This window comes from Mercurialis annua, linkage group LG3, assembly GCF_937616625.2.
Source record: "Mercurialis annua linkage group LG3, ddMerAnnu1.2, whole genome shotgun sequence".
NCBI lineage: Eukaryota > Viridiplantae > Streptophyta > Magnoliopsida > Malpighiales > Euphorbiaceae > Mercurialis > Mercurialis annua.
This window is the reverse complement of record NC_065572.1, coordinates 5,407,315-5,418,363: the sequence shown is the minus strand read 5'-3', so window position 1 is coordinate 5,418,363 and position 11,049 is coordinate 5,407,315. Positions and strand designations below refer to the sequence as shown.

At 31.4% G+C, this 11,049-nt stretch overlaps 1 long non-coding RNA gene across 1 annotated transcript; it reads right to left on the bottom strand.

Annotated features, from left to right (window-relative positions):
• Positions 1–1,969: 1,969 nt before the first annotated feature.
• On the bottom strand, positions 1,970–4,522 carry LOC126673662 (uncharacterized). The gene is made up of 2 exons (XR_007639350.1): positions 3,152–4,522; positions 1,970–2,437 (listed from the first exon to the last, which is right to left on the bottom strand). It is a non-coding gene; the product is annotated as an uncharacterized LOC126673662 (long non-coding RNA).
• Between the last annotated feature and the right edge of the window lie 6,527 nt (positions 4,523–11,049).

The following is an 11,049-nucleotide window of genomic DNA, read 5'->3' as shown; positions in this document are numbered from 1 at the left end:
ATGACTTTATTTGTCAGAGAACACACATCCTTATTCCAATCACTTTGCCTCTTAATCACTTTTCTCTTTTGATTTTTTATTCTCACTACGACAATCCTTAAATTCTTGTTCATCACTTTATATAGCTTCAATGCTAACTTTCACTTATCCATTCTTCCATTTATACTTATTTTTCTTTAAATAATTCATGAATCCCGTTCATGACCAATACACGAGATTTACCGATTATCTTTGATCGTAATCACTTTCCATACTCTTTTCTATTAATCCTTTATTCACCTCTACTCTTTATTTCAGGATTACTCCTTTTCCATGTCATCATATCTCGTAAAAGATGAAATTATACTTTGGTATCAACATCGTCTTTAACCACGACGCACTTACTTATTATAATAGGATGGTTCTACACACCCAATTGCTACCGCTCACTCAATAGCTTTCTACATTTCGTACTATGCTACTTTATCTTTAGTGCATCATCTCGCTAGCGTACTCTTAATCGATCTATTCGCTCGGTCCGCCGCGTAATCCTTATATCTCAAAGGATATACCTAGCTTACATTATCGGTATTATCATCTAAAATACCTGATAATTCTACTCTATCGCTATCGAATTTCTACTCGGGTAGAAATCCGGATATTCGATAAGAATTTCTCCTTATACTTGAATATCGGAACGTACTTGAATTCTTTGTCCCACGAACAATGCTGATTATCTCAAACTTCTTTCGATACTACAGAGTTATGTCCAGCAAAACTTATTTAAAACTCAAATTCACTTTAAAACATAGGACGTCCCCTTTTTCTTTTCAATAAACTTTCAAAATTTTCACTTTTTGAAATAAAAAAAAATCTCATTTAAATTTTATTCCCTTGTGATCACAAGTTTATAATAAAACTCTTTTGAAAATAATTTGACACTCCTTTAAATAAGTTGCCTTAGACATTTCCAACTCTGTAAAAATCATTCTTCGCTTTCTTCTTTCGTTGATCAATTCGATGTCAACGACAATGTCTCTATATCTATTATTATCTATCGTTCGCGATTTTTACCTACTATAGGTAATGGGTCATTTCCTTTACCCTGAACAGAGGTCTCATCATGAGTCTCCTTTTTATCATGTTCTACTTCTACAACATGAGTTCCTACTTATATTTAGTCACTCATTCTAATCAAATCACGTTGCTCACTTAGCAACCAATCAAATTCAAATGCGCAAACAAATCACATATCATTCTTTAAACATATACTCACCGAATAGCCAAACATAAACCATATAACTTTTAACATAAAAATTAAACAATTAATTTTCATACTTTCCACACATCACATTTTGCACGTTTTAAATACTAAAAACCATGCAATCATATTCGGTTTTCATTAACCGAAATCAACTTTAATCAACGAATCATAGAATTGCAAATAAGCACATAATCACATAGTCACAGACTCACTTCCTAAGGGAAAGCTGAAGATCGAGGATTTTGAAAACGATGACATATCAAAGACATGATTCGAATTCTTATATGCTGCAGTAGATTCCTATGAATACTAATCAATTCCTAGGAACACGATAGACATTTCTAAGCCTTTACTCTTTATCACTATGCAATAATTCGACTCTTTCGAATATTGCTCACACATTTTCACGCAATGGCCCAACTCATCGACCATTGCTCTGATACCACCTTTTTCACGACCCGATTCTCGGCGTCGAGACCGGCGCTAGGGAATGGGAGTGGTTGCTCCGAAACCCGTAGCAAGCCTTAAAAACACTTTAAAAATCACTTCAAATTTTTCGCGGAATTCAAAACACATTTTCGAACATTTTAAAATCTCCGTTTAAAAACGTTCCGATAAAATCATGATGAAACTTTACAATTAATTTCCTATTTAATTAATGTATTCAAGTTTCATACCCACTACACTGGGGTTAATAATGCGTCTCATTATGCACACACCATCTCATTATGGTGATAACTGCATTTCACTATGCAGACCATTTCATTAAATTAAAACCGTTACTTTTCAATTACTGGTTATCGTTTTGACGCGTATTCCTCGAATACCGTCTTTTACAAAACCGATAACATGCAATCATGCATATAGCCACGCTGGGCCCCATATTATACACATAACATAGTTGCGTACAGTTTCCTTTACACTGTATCTCAAAACTCCCGGTACTACCGTGTACCCGGGTTGCAACTATTTTCCAATACCTTAATGCATGTCGTTAAAATATATTATAATCGTGCGATGAAAACAAAACAGAGTTCATGCGTGGCAAACATTGCAAATACTGACATGCTAAGGCGTCTGTCTATCTATTCTACTGCAGCTCTATAGATCAAGATAAGACCAAATACCATATACGCAAAACGAAGACTTCAAGAATTAAAAAGATGAAGTCTCGTCCAGACACAGGCAATATTCCTGAAAAATAGTTCCACAACGTGGGTCAGATATACTGGTGAGTTTACAACTTACAAACACACATTAAATAATTTAACCCGTTATAAAATAGTCGTATTAAAATATTTAGTACTGGTTCAATCACAGAAACGTAAAGCTTTTGAATGAAATGTTGTTTCTAATCCATATTCCTCTAAGTCTCCTTTCAGACTTAGATTAATAAACTAGTCGGCTGAACCCATAGATTCACTCGACTCTAGTTTATTTTCCACTATCCTTTACAGTTCTAAACTTTTGTTTAGACTGTTCCCAACTTTTCTCATGAACTCAACGACCGATAACATTAAGTGTTCCATGACGCCGTTAGTTCTTAAATCAATCGGCCGAACTCTATCGTTCTGTCACCGTTAACTTGTTCGGGGTTCTAGACCGTCGTCTTAGAAGCTCTCCCGCTATGTCTGGACCGTCGTCTCAGACTTCTAGACCGTCGTCTAGATTCACACAGTACATTCCTCTTTACGTAAAAATAAATATGCATGCAATAACTAGTGATCACATAGTCCTATTATAGCCCAAATAGGATGGCACGTTTCATAGACTCATTCCATAATAATTTTATTTACTCAAAATAAATATACGATATATTTAAAATGCTTTACGATATTAATTTTCCACATTAAAGTAATAATAGTAATTTTATTACTTTAATGTATGCATGTAATAATGCAAACTCACAGACTGTCGCTCCATAAATAATTAAATACGCCACGATGATCCACTATTAGCCACTCGGTCTATTCCAACCGGTGCTCCTTCAATTTGATCCGTCAATAGTTGACTTTCCGTCACATCTATATTCAGGAATCGTGTTAAGTCGATTTCAAAATAGAATTCTAAATCTATTACCGACCTCTAAACACGTAGCCACATAAATACGATATCATATCGTATACAAACAATCATCACATTAAAAACTTTTCACAAAACACTATCATTTTCGGTCGTTATTTCAACGTAACCGATTCACAATTCCTTCTCATTCTCGACTATTCGAGAATTACGAACCTACTCTATCGGGTTCGATTCAGGAAAACACTTGAAATAAATTCAAGGTTCATTCCACATCTATGGACTTTCATAAATAACCACAAATAATTCTTTTTCTTTTATCTCTTTAATTAGTTTCACTAAACTAATCAAATTACCATATTTCCCTTTTATCACATTACCCTTATTCCATTAATTACCGAACTAAATAATATTAAAATTTGGATTTACTTTCAATATTGGGTCTAACCATTCCATAAGATAATTAAAACAACCCTATATTGGCTTAAATTCCCCTTTTGGTTAAAATACTAAAATATCCTCAAACTTTTCAAAATTGACCATTTAGGTCCTTTCGTAAACTAATCGATTTTAAAATCGAGAAAATTACTTAAAATATCCAAAGTCATTCTACTTCAGATTATTAACAAATATAATCTGGAAACTTTGGCTAACATACCATGTAGCCCCTCATAATTTGGAAAACTACAATTTAACCCCAAAACTCTAGTTTTCGGCAAAAACATTCAAATCTTTCCAAAACTTACTAGAATCATTTAAAATCATTCTACATCAGATTATGTACATCTATAATCTGAAATTTTGGTTAAAATACTGACTGGTCCTTTATTTTTACGAAAGTTACATTTTAACCCCTTAACTTTTTAATTTGCTAATCATCTCCAAAATTAACAAAATTCACACCAACTTTTAACCATTCTCAATAAATCTAAGCATGAATATTTAACATGTATAATAAACCATGTAATTATGAATTTACAAAAATAATACCGAACTATCAAACAATTTTCATACAAATTGCTAACATAAAAATCAATATATATATGGCCTCCAATTTTAACAATCTCTACACATTCTTTTCTTTTTTTTACATAATTTAATTTCTCATAACCATACCAACATAAAATTAATTACATGCACAACAATTCTAACAAACAACTATCCACCATAATTCCATATCAAAATTTCACTTTAACACATAAAAATTTCAAAATCATAATCTCTAAGGTATAACATTTTTATTTTCGATTCCCACTTGAAATTATAACATCTAAATATTATTTTCAGATTTAATAAAATAATTATTAGATCTTTAACTTTTTTTTTTTTTTTATCAAGAGTTCAAGAACACTCTAAACCTCAAAATTTCATATTACAATTACTCATGAAATTTTCGGATTTAATTAAATCATGAAAATTCAAAGGATTTTTCTCAAACTTTTAAAGCATAGTCCTTTGAAAAATTCACCATAATTTAAAAATAAATTAAACCCACCACTTTAACAAGTTTGGATTATTTAAGAATCTATTTGCATGTCAATTTACTTAACCAAATTTTTATCTAACATACAACTCAAAACTATTAAAATTTCATAGGGAATTTTCGGATTTAATACCCATTAAAATCATCAAGTTGGTTTCAAGAAATACCCAAAGCATAACATATAGATTAACACCTCAAAATTTGAAAATAATAGATACCCAAGTAGTTGATCATCCTAAATACACTTATTCAAGAAGAAATTTTAAGTTTTTAAAGCTTTGAGTTCATACCCACATAAGAACGAATTTAACACATAAACACCCATAAAGCTTCTACTCACTTATTAACATCAAACTCATAAATTAAAATCAAGTTTTGATACTTTTTAATTAATCCCGAAATAATTATTAATCACTAAATAGAATTCGAAATTAAAACTCAAAACACCATCAAAACCATTTGTAAAGCATGTATAAACTATTAGTACAAGAAAATACCTTGATTTTAAGCTTAAACTTGAGTAAAAATGGTGGTTTATGAGTTTTTGGGGGTGAAGTTTAATGAAAGAGAAAACACAATGAAGAAGATGAAGTTGTCTAACTAAAATAGGAAAATTCTCTTTCCTCTAGAAATATCCGAAAATAGCAAGTCAAAAGCACCCTTTTAATCCCTAACTTTATTTGTTTCTTTAACTATAATCCTTCCATAACTTTATTTAGTAACTTAGTCACCAAGTTGTTTTATCCAAGTGACACATAGCATAACATGTGTCATCTTTAAAGAAAGGGTTAATTACATATAAAATCACCACCTTTACACGAATCTTCAAAAATAACACCACCTTTAAAACGTGTCAATTCAGGGCATCACCTTTCATTTCTTTTCAAAAACAACACAGGCACGTTTTTTGATAAAATTTTGCTGACTTGGACGCCCAATGAGAGTGCCACGTGTCACGCCACGTCAGCAAAAATGCCACTAAAAATGCGCCCGTGTTATTTTTGAAAAGAAATGGAAGGTGGTGCCCTGAATTGCCACGATTTAAAGATCGTGTTATTTTTGCAATTTCGTGTAAAGGTGGTGATTTTATATGTAATTAACCCTTAAAGAAAAATCAAACCCTTTTTTAATTCTTTTGTCTCTACACATGACACATGTTTTAACATGTGTCATACTTTTATAAATTCCTTCTTCTTGCATGACACATATATCTACATGTGTCACAATCTCTACAACCCCTTTTTGTTTCCATGACACATGTATCTACATGTGTCACAACCCTTACACCCCATTTGTTCTCCTTTTAGTCTCTACACTATATTTTATAGTATATTTATTTTTATGATTAATTAATTACATACTATTTTAACGGTTTTTAACATAAATAATATTTTCTCGGAAACCAATTCCGATGCATTCTTATTTATTTTAACTTAAAAAGTCAAATTTCATATTTAACCTATTTTACAATATTTTAAAACTCATTTTAAAATATTTTGCATTTATTTACGAAAATGCCACTGCACATAATAAATAGCACGCAATCTATTTCTAACACGTAATCACATAATTCACACAATTTGACTCGATTATGACCTTACATCGTCAAATTGACTTTTCTACTCCCGGCTCATACGTCAACGGGACTAATCTCACCGTCCGATCTTTTAAAATTACATCCTTAAATTTTCGGGGTATTACAATCTTGTGCCGCTGCATTTGGTGCTTGTTCTTCAGTGCTTAGGTTGAAAGCAATTGGGTTGCTTCCCCTTATCGGATTAGTCTGGTACTGAGGTGTTGAGAAGGAGGGTCCTCCGGTGTTGCTTTTTTCCCCGGAGTTGTGGAGCCCGTCTTCCGTCACGTTGATTATCTCCGGAGTGTTTTTTGGGTCCATTGGCTGTTTGTCTTTCAGGTTTACTCTTTCAGAAGTCATCTTCTTCAATGAGATTTGTTTTTGAGTTCAGAAAAGCTCCTTCTTTTGAAGTTTAGTTAAGCTTTTCCCACAGACGGCGCCAATTGATGGAGTCTGCCTTCTGAACCGGTGAGTGAACCTGCAAAACAGGGTAGAAGCTAACCGGACGGTGGTTGTCCGATTAACTCTCCGATGCTAAAGTCAGTCTAGAGCTTTGAGCAGCGTTTTGAGTATATGAATGTAATTGTGATTCTAGGCATACCTCGTGCTCCTTTTATAGTAGTCGAATATACCTAGTAGAGTTGTATTAGGCAGGTGAATCCTACTTTGTAGGGATTCGGCCGTATCGTAGAGATTCTCCTAATTTGTCGGGATCTACCTTAATCTGATAAGAGTCCTATTTAGGAACGTCTTCCTAAATAGTCTTATCTTCCTAAAGTAGAGCTTATCCTTCCATATGTAGTGTTTGTGTCCAAATAGGACAAGATTTCCATATTTAGTCGTTTACCCGAATCCCGGGCCTGACGCGCTCTTGGCGGATCATGTGGGATTCGGTCTTTATTAGCGTGTTACCGAATCTTAGAGATTCGGCATCTCCTTCATACCTTTTCGGTCTTCAGGGGGAGTCCGGTGTCACCTGAGAGTAGATCTCCTGCAACTCGGCTCCATTATACTTACAGTAGGATTCGGTATCCATCATTTACTAACGATTTCATTAATGATATATTCAAAATAAAAATTATTACAAGTTTACCAACAGTTAACCTAACGTTTATTAACAGTGTATTAAAATAAGATTATCGGTTAACCATTGGTAAATCATTGGTTAACTAACAACAAAACCGATCATAAAATTACAAATCAAAAACATTTTTTTCGTTGATTCGCAGATCCGATCTTCGTTGTTCATTCGTTGTTCAGGTTACCTAACGGTTTACTCAATATTAACTATTAGTTAACCAACACCTAAAAAAATATTGCAGATACATATAAGTATTTTTTTTTCAAACACCAAATATTGCAGTGGTGCTGCTGTTGATGGTGAATGAAGGTGGCGTGAAGAACGGCGGCGTTTCGACGACTTGAAGAATTTACACAAATCATAACCCAAACTTGCACATTTAAATCTGAAACTTACAGATCTAAACTCAAACCCTTCGTATGGATACACAAATTAAAACGTTTTCTCTCTTCTATGCAAGAACAGGCTGGACAGACGGGGAGAGGGTGAACGACGAGTAGTTTTTGGGTTAGAACGAGAAAGACTACCGGTCAAAAAGAACGAACGGCCAAGACCCATACCGGCGGAAAACGGCGACATCATCATTTTCTTTTTAAGGTATCGCCGTTCTCGTTTCAGTTGGTTGGACTCCAGTAGTAGAAATGAACCCGCGGAGGAGTTGAGAAAGAAAAATTCGGCGGCTGTAGATGAAAAGGAGAATAATAAAATTGAGATGATAAAGAAATTAGGGTTGGTTGAGATAAGAAGTTGAAGAAGTAATATTTGTGCAAAAATAAAAGTATAAAAATTAAAAAACAAAAATAACAAAATATAGATAGCTAAAACCAAACCTAACAGCGTAATGATCTAATTATTTTGCTTAAGTACCGTATTTTATCTAATTTACTTTTATTATTACCCCTATAGGCGTGGGTCTTGGTAATATTTGGATTTAAAGGCTTAGCCCAACTAGCTAGTAGCCCAATGTTAACTTGTGTAAGCCCACAAAAACTCACTAAAGGCTACATACTCTAACTTTAGACCTGCCAATTTGTGTTTGCAAATTATAAATGTCGCACGAATACAATTAGTCTAAACATAAACACAATACTATTAATTGGATTTGATTTATAAAACTCAAACATGACATGCATATTACATAGATTATACGATACGATATGTATAAACACATTTATCTAAATATATTAAGAATCAAGCCGTTTATAATACTATAATAACTATTACTATATTTTGAAATAAGCACTATTGTAATTATATATAAAAAAATTAATTAAAAATTAAAATTTTAATAACATTAAAATTATAAAAATAAATAATATTTAATTAAATCTAGTTAGCGGTGTTTAAACAGATTAGGCGTGTAAAATTCATTTACACATATAACTAATCGTGTCATAAACGGGTTAATCCGTTTATAAACCAAACCCATTTACATCAAAACAAAACCCGTTTAATTTTTTTGTCGTGTCGTATTTAAAATTCTCAGACATAATATTTTTGATTGAAATTTCGACCGAATTAAAAGAGGCGAGGGTGAGCGTCCGCCCCGCCATGTTGGCGGATAATATATTTCTAGAGGATGGTTCAGTGACTGACCTGCCCCTTAACTAAAAAGCTTGGCCCCTCTATTAGCAGCTGAAGGATAGTTGATGAAAAAAAAAATCAAAGGATAAGATGTTGGATGCTATTAATTATTTTTGACGAAAAAAATATTTTAGTCATTTTAACAATTATAAAAAAAACAAGTAATTAAACTCTTAAAATATATTTTGAACTATAAAATCGTGAAATATGAGAAACTGATTTACATAAATCTTTATCTAACCGGTATTATAATTATTATTATTATTATTAAGTTTCATTAGTTATATATATCAATTACATAATATTCAAAAAAAATAGACAATTATAGATAGAAAAAAATGACATCGCTAATGATTTTTTTATTTTAAAGAAGCTAATGACTTTTTTAATTTGCAATTTAGATTAAATAATGTCTTTTGATTTTTATTTTTTTATAATAGTAGAATGACGTATCATTTCATTTATTTTAACAATCTATATCGGTTTGTGATACATAAATTAATGATATATAAAATGTTCTTTTGTTACAATTGTTAGTATTGAAATCAAATTATGTCTTTATATCGATTTTATTAATAGTGCATAATATAAATAGAATGTGATTATTATTGTCGTTGAGAACGCGTTTGTTCTCGAAAAGTTCTTCATTTTTTTTAAATCATTAAAAAGAGATAAAGGTAAATACTTCTTTAAAACTTATTTTAAAATGATTAAAAGAAATATTCAACACCAATTCTAAAAAAAATCTAACTAAAAACCAGAAAGAGAACTATATAAATAAGAAATATAAATTGTCGATTAAAGAACATAAAGAAGACATCCATCAAATCAACAAGTGCATATCAAAGGCCTGAAGTGTACATAACAAATAAATAAAAACCAATTCAGTTTGATTGGTATTTAGAGCACTAATTTAATATATTATGATGAAATAATAAGGTCCACTTGCAGCATTTTATATTTATTTATTTATTGGAGAGAAACAAAATGAAGCAAGTGGACCTTATTATTTAATGACAGTATTTAAAATTAGTGCTCAAAATACCAATCAAACTGAATTGATGTGCTTCTGACTTTACCCTCAGCTTCAAGGAAATGTTCACAAGCATTACCAATTTTCTTAATCTTTTTAATCTATGAAAAATAACAGGAGTGAAAATCATATGGCTCTACATTTCAAATTAGGAATCTAAAATTTAAGATTGTTTTATACATTATAAATTTAGAGATTAGAGTATTTACATGTATTCTTAATTAGGAATAATAATAATAAAATAAACTACCCTAATATAAAAATTAAAATTCTTGAATTAATTAACTATCCATATGTGAAAATCATATGGCTCTACGTGCTAGCGGTAGAAAATAAATTATGCATTTAAAAATACGGAATACGTAAATTCCACCAATTTTAACAAATCTTTTTTTGTTGGCCAAACATCGCTAAAGAGAAATGTCATAACCGAAATTTCAAACTAAGACATGCACTAGAAAATGAGAGTGATAGTTCTAAAACCCGCAGCAATTTTGAAAATCCGCTATAAATTTTAAAAAAAATCAAAGCAATCACAATATAATTCCAAACAATCTCGATAAAACAATCAAACAATATCTGTATCATATATGATACTAACACAGACATCAAAGTTGAACCTACTAAAACATCCATTTAAAATCATATACAACATTTAAAATCGAACACAACGCATAATCAGTGTATACGACTTATAGACTGAGTTAATAATTAAACAACAACATATTAATCTACTTCTACTACGGCGCTAGAGGTAAAATATTTGTTTTACATTTACATTTCAAAAAAATCAAACTTCCAGAAGAAGAGTATGGAAGTCCGCTCCTGCAAAACTTTGTAAACCTGTATATGAGGAAACAAAGGGTCAAATAAATCTAAGTGAGTTTTGCATAATTATTAATAAACATTAAATCAAAATCGCATGATATAAACAATTTATACAATGGAGTCAAATACGAATTCTGAATGAAACTCTAAACCTCAATTCATATACATATCAATAACCATCAATCATCTATACTATATATAA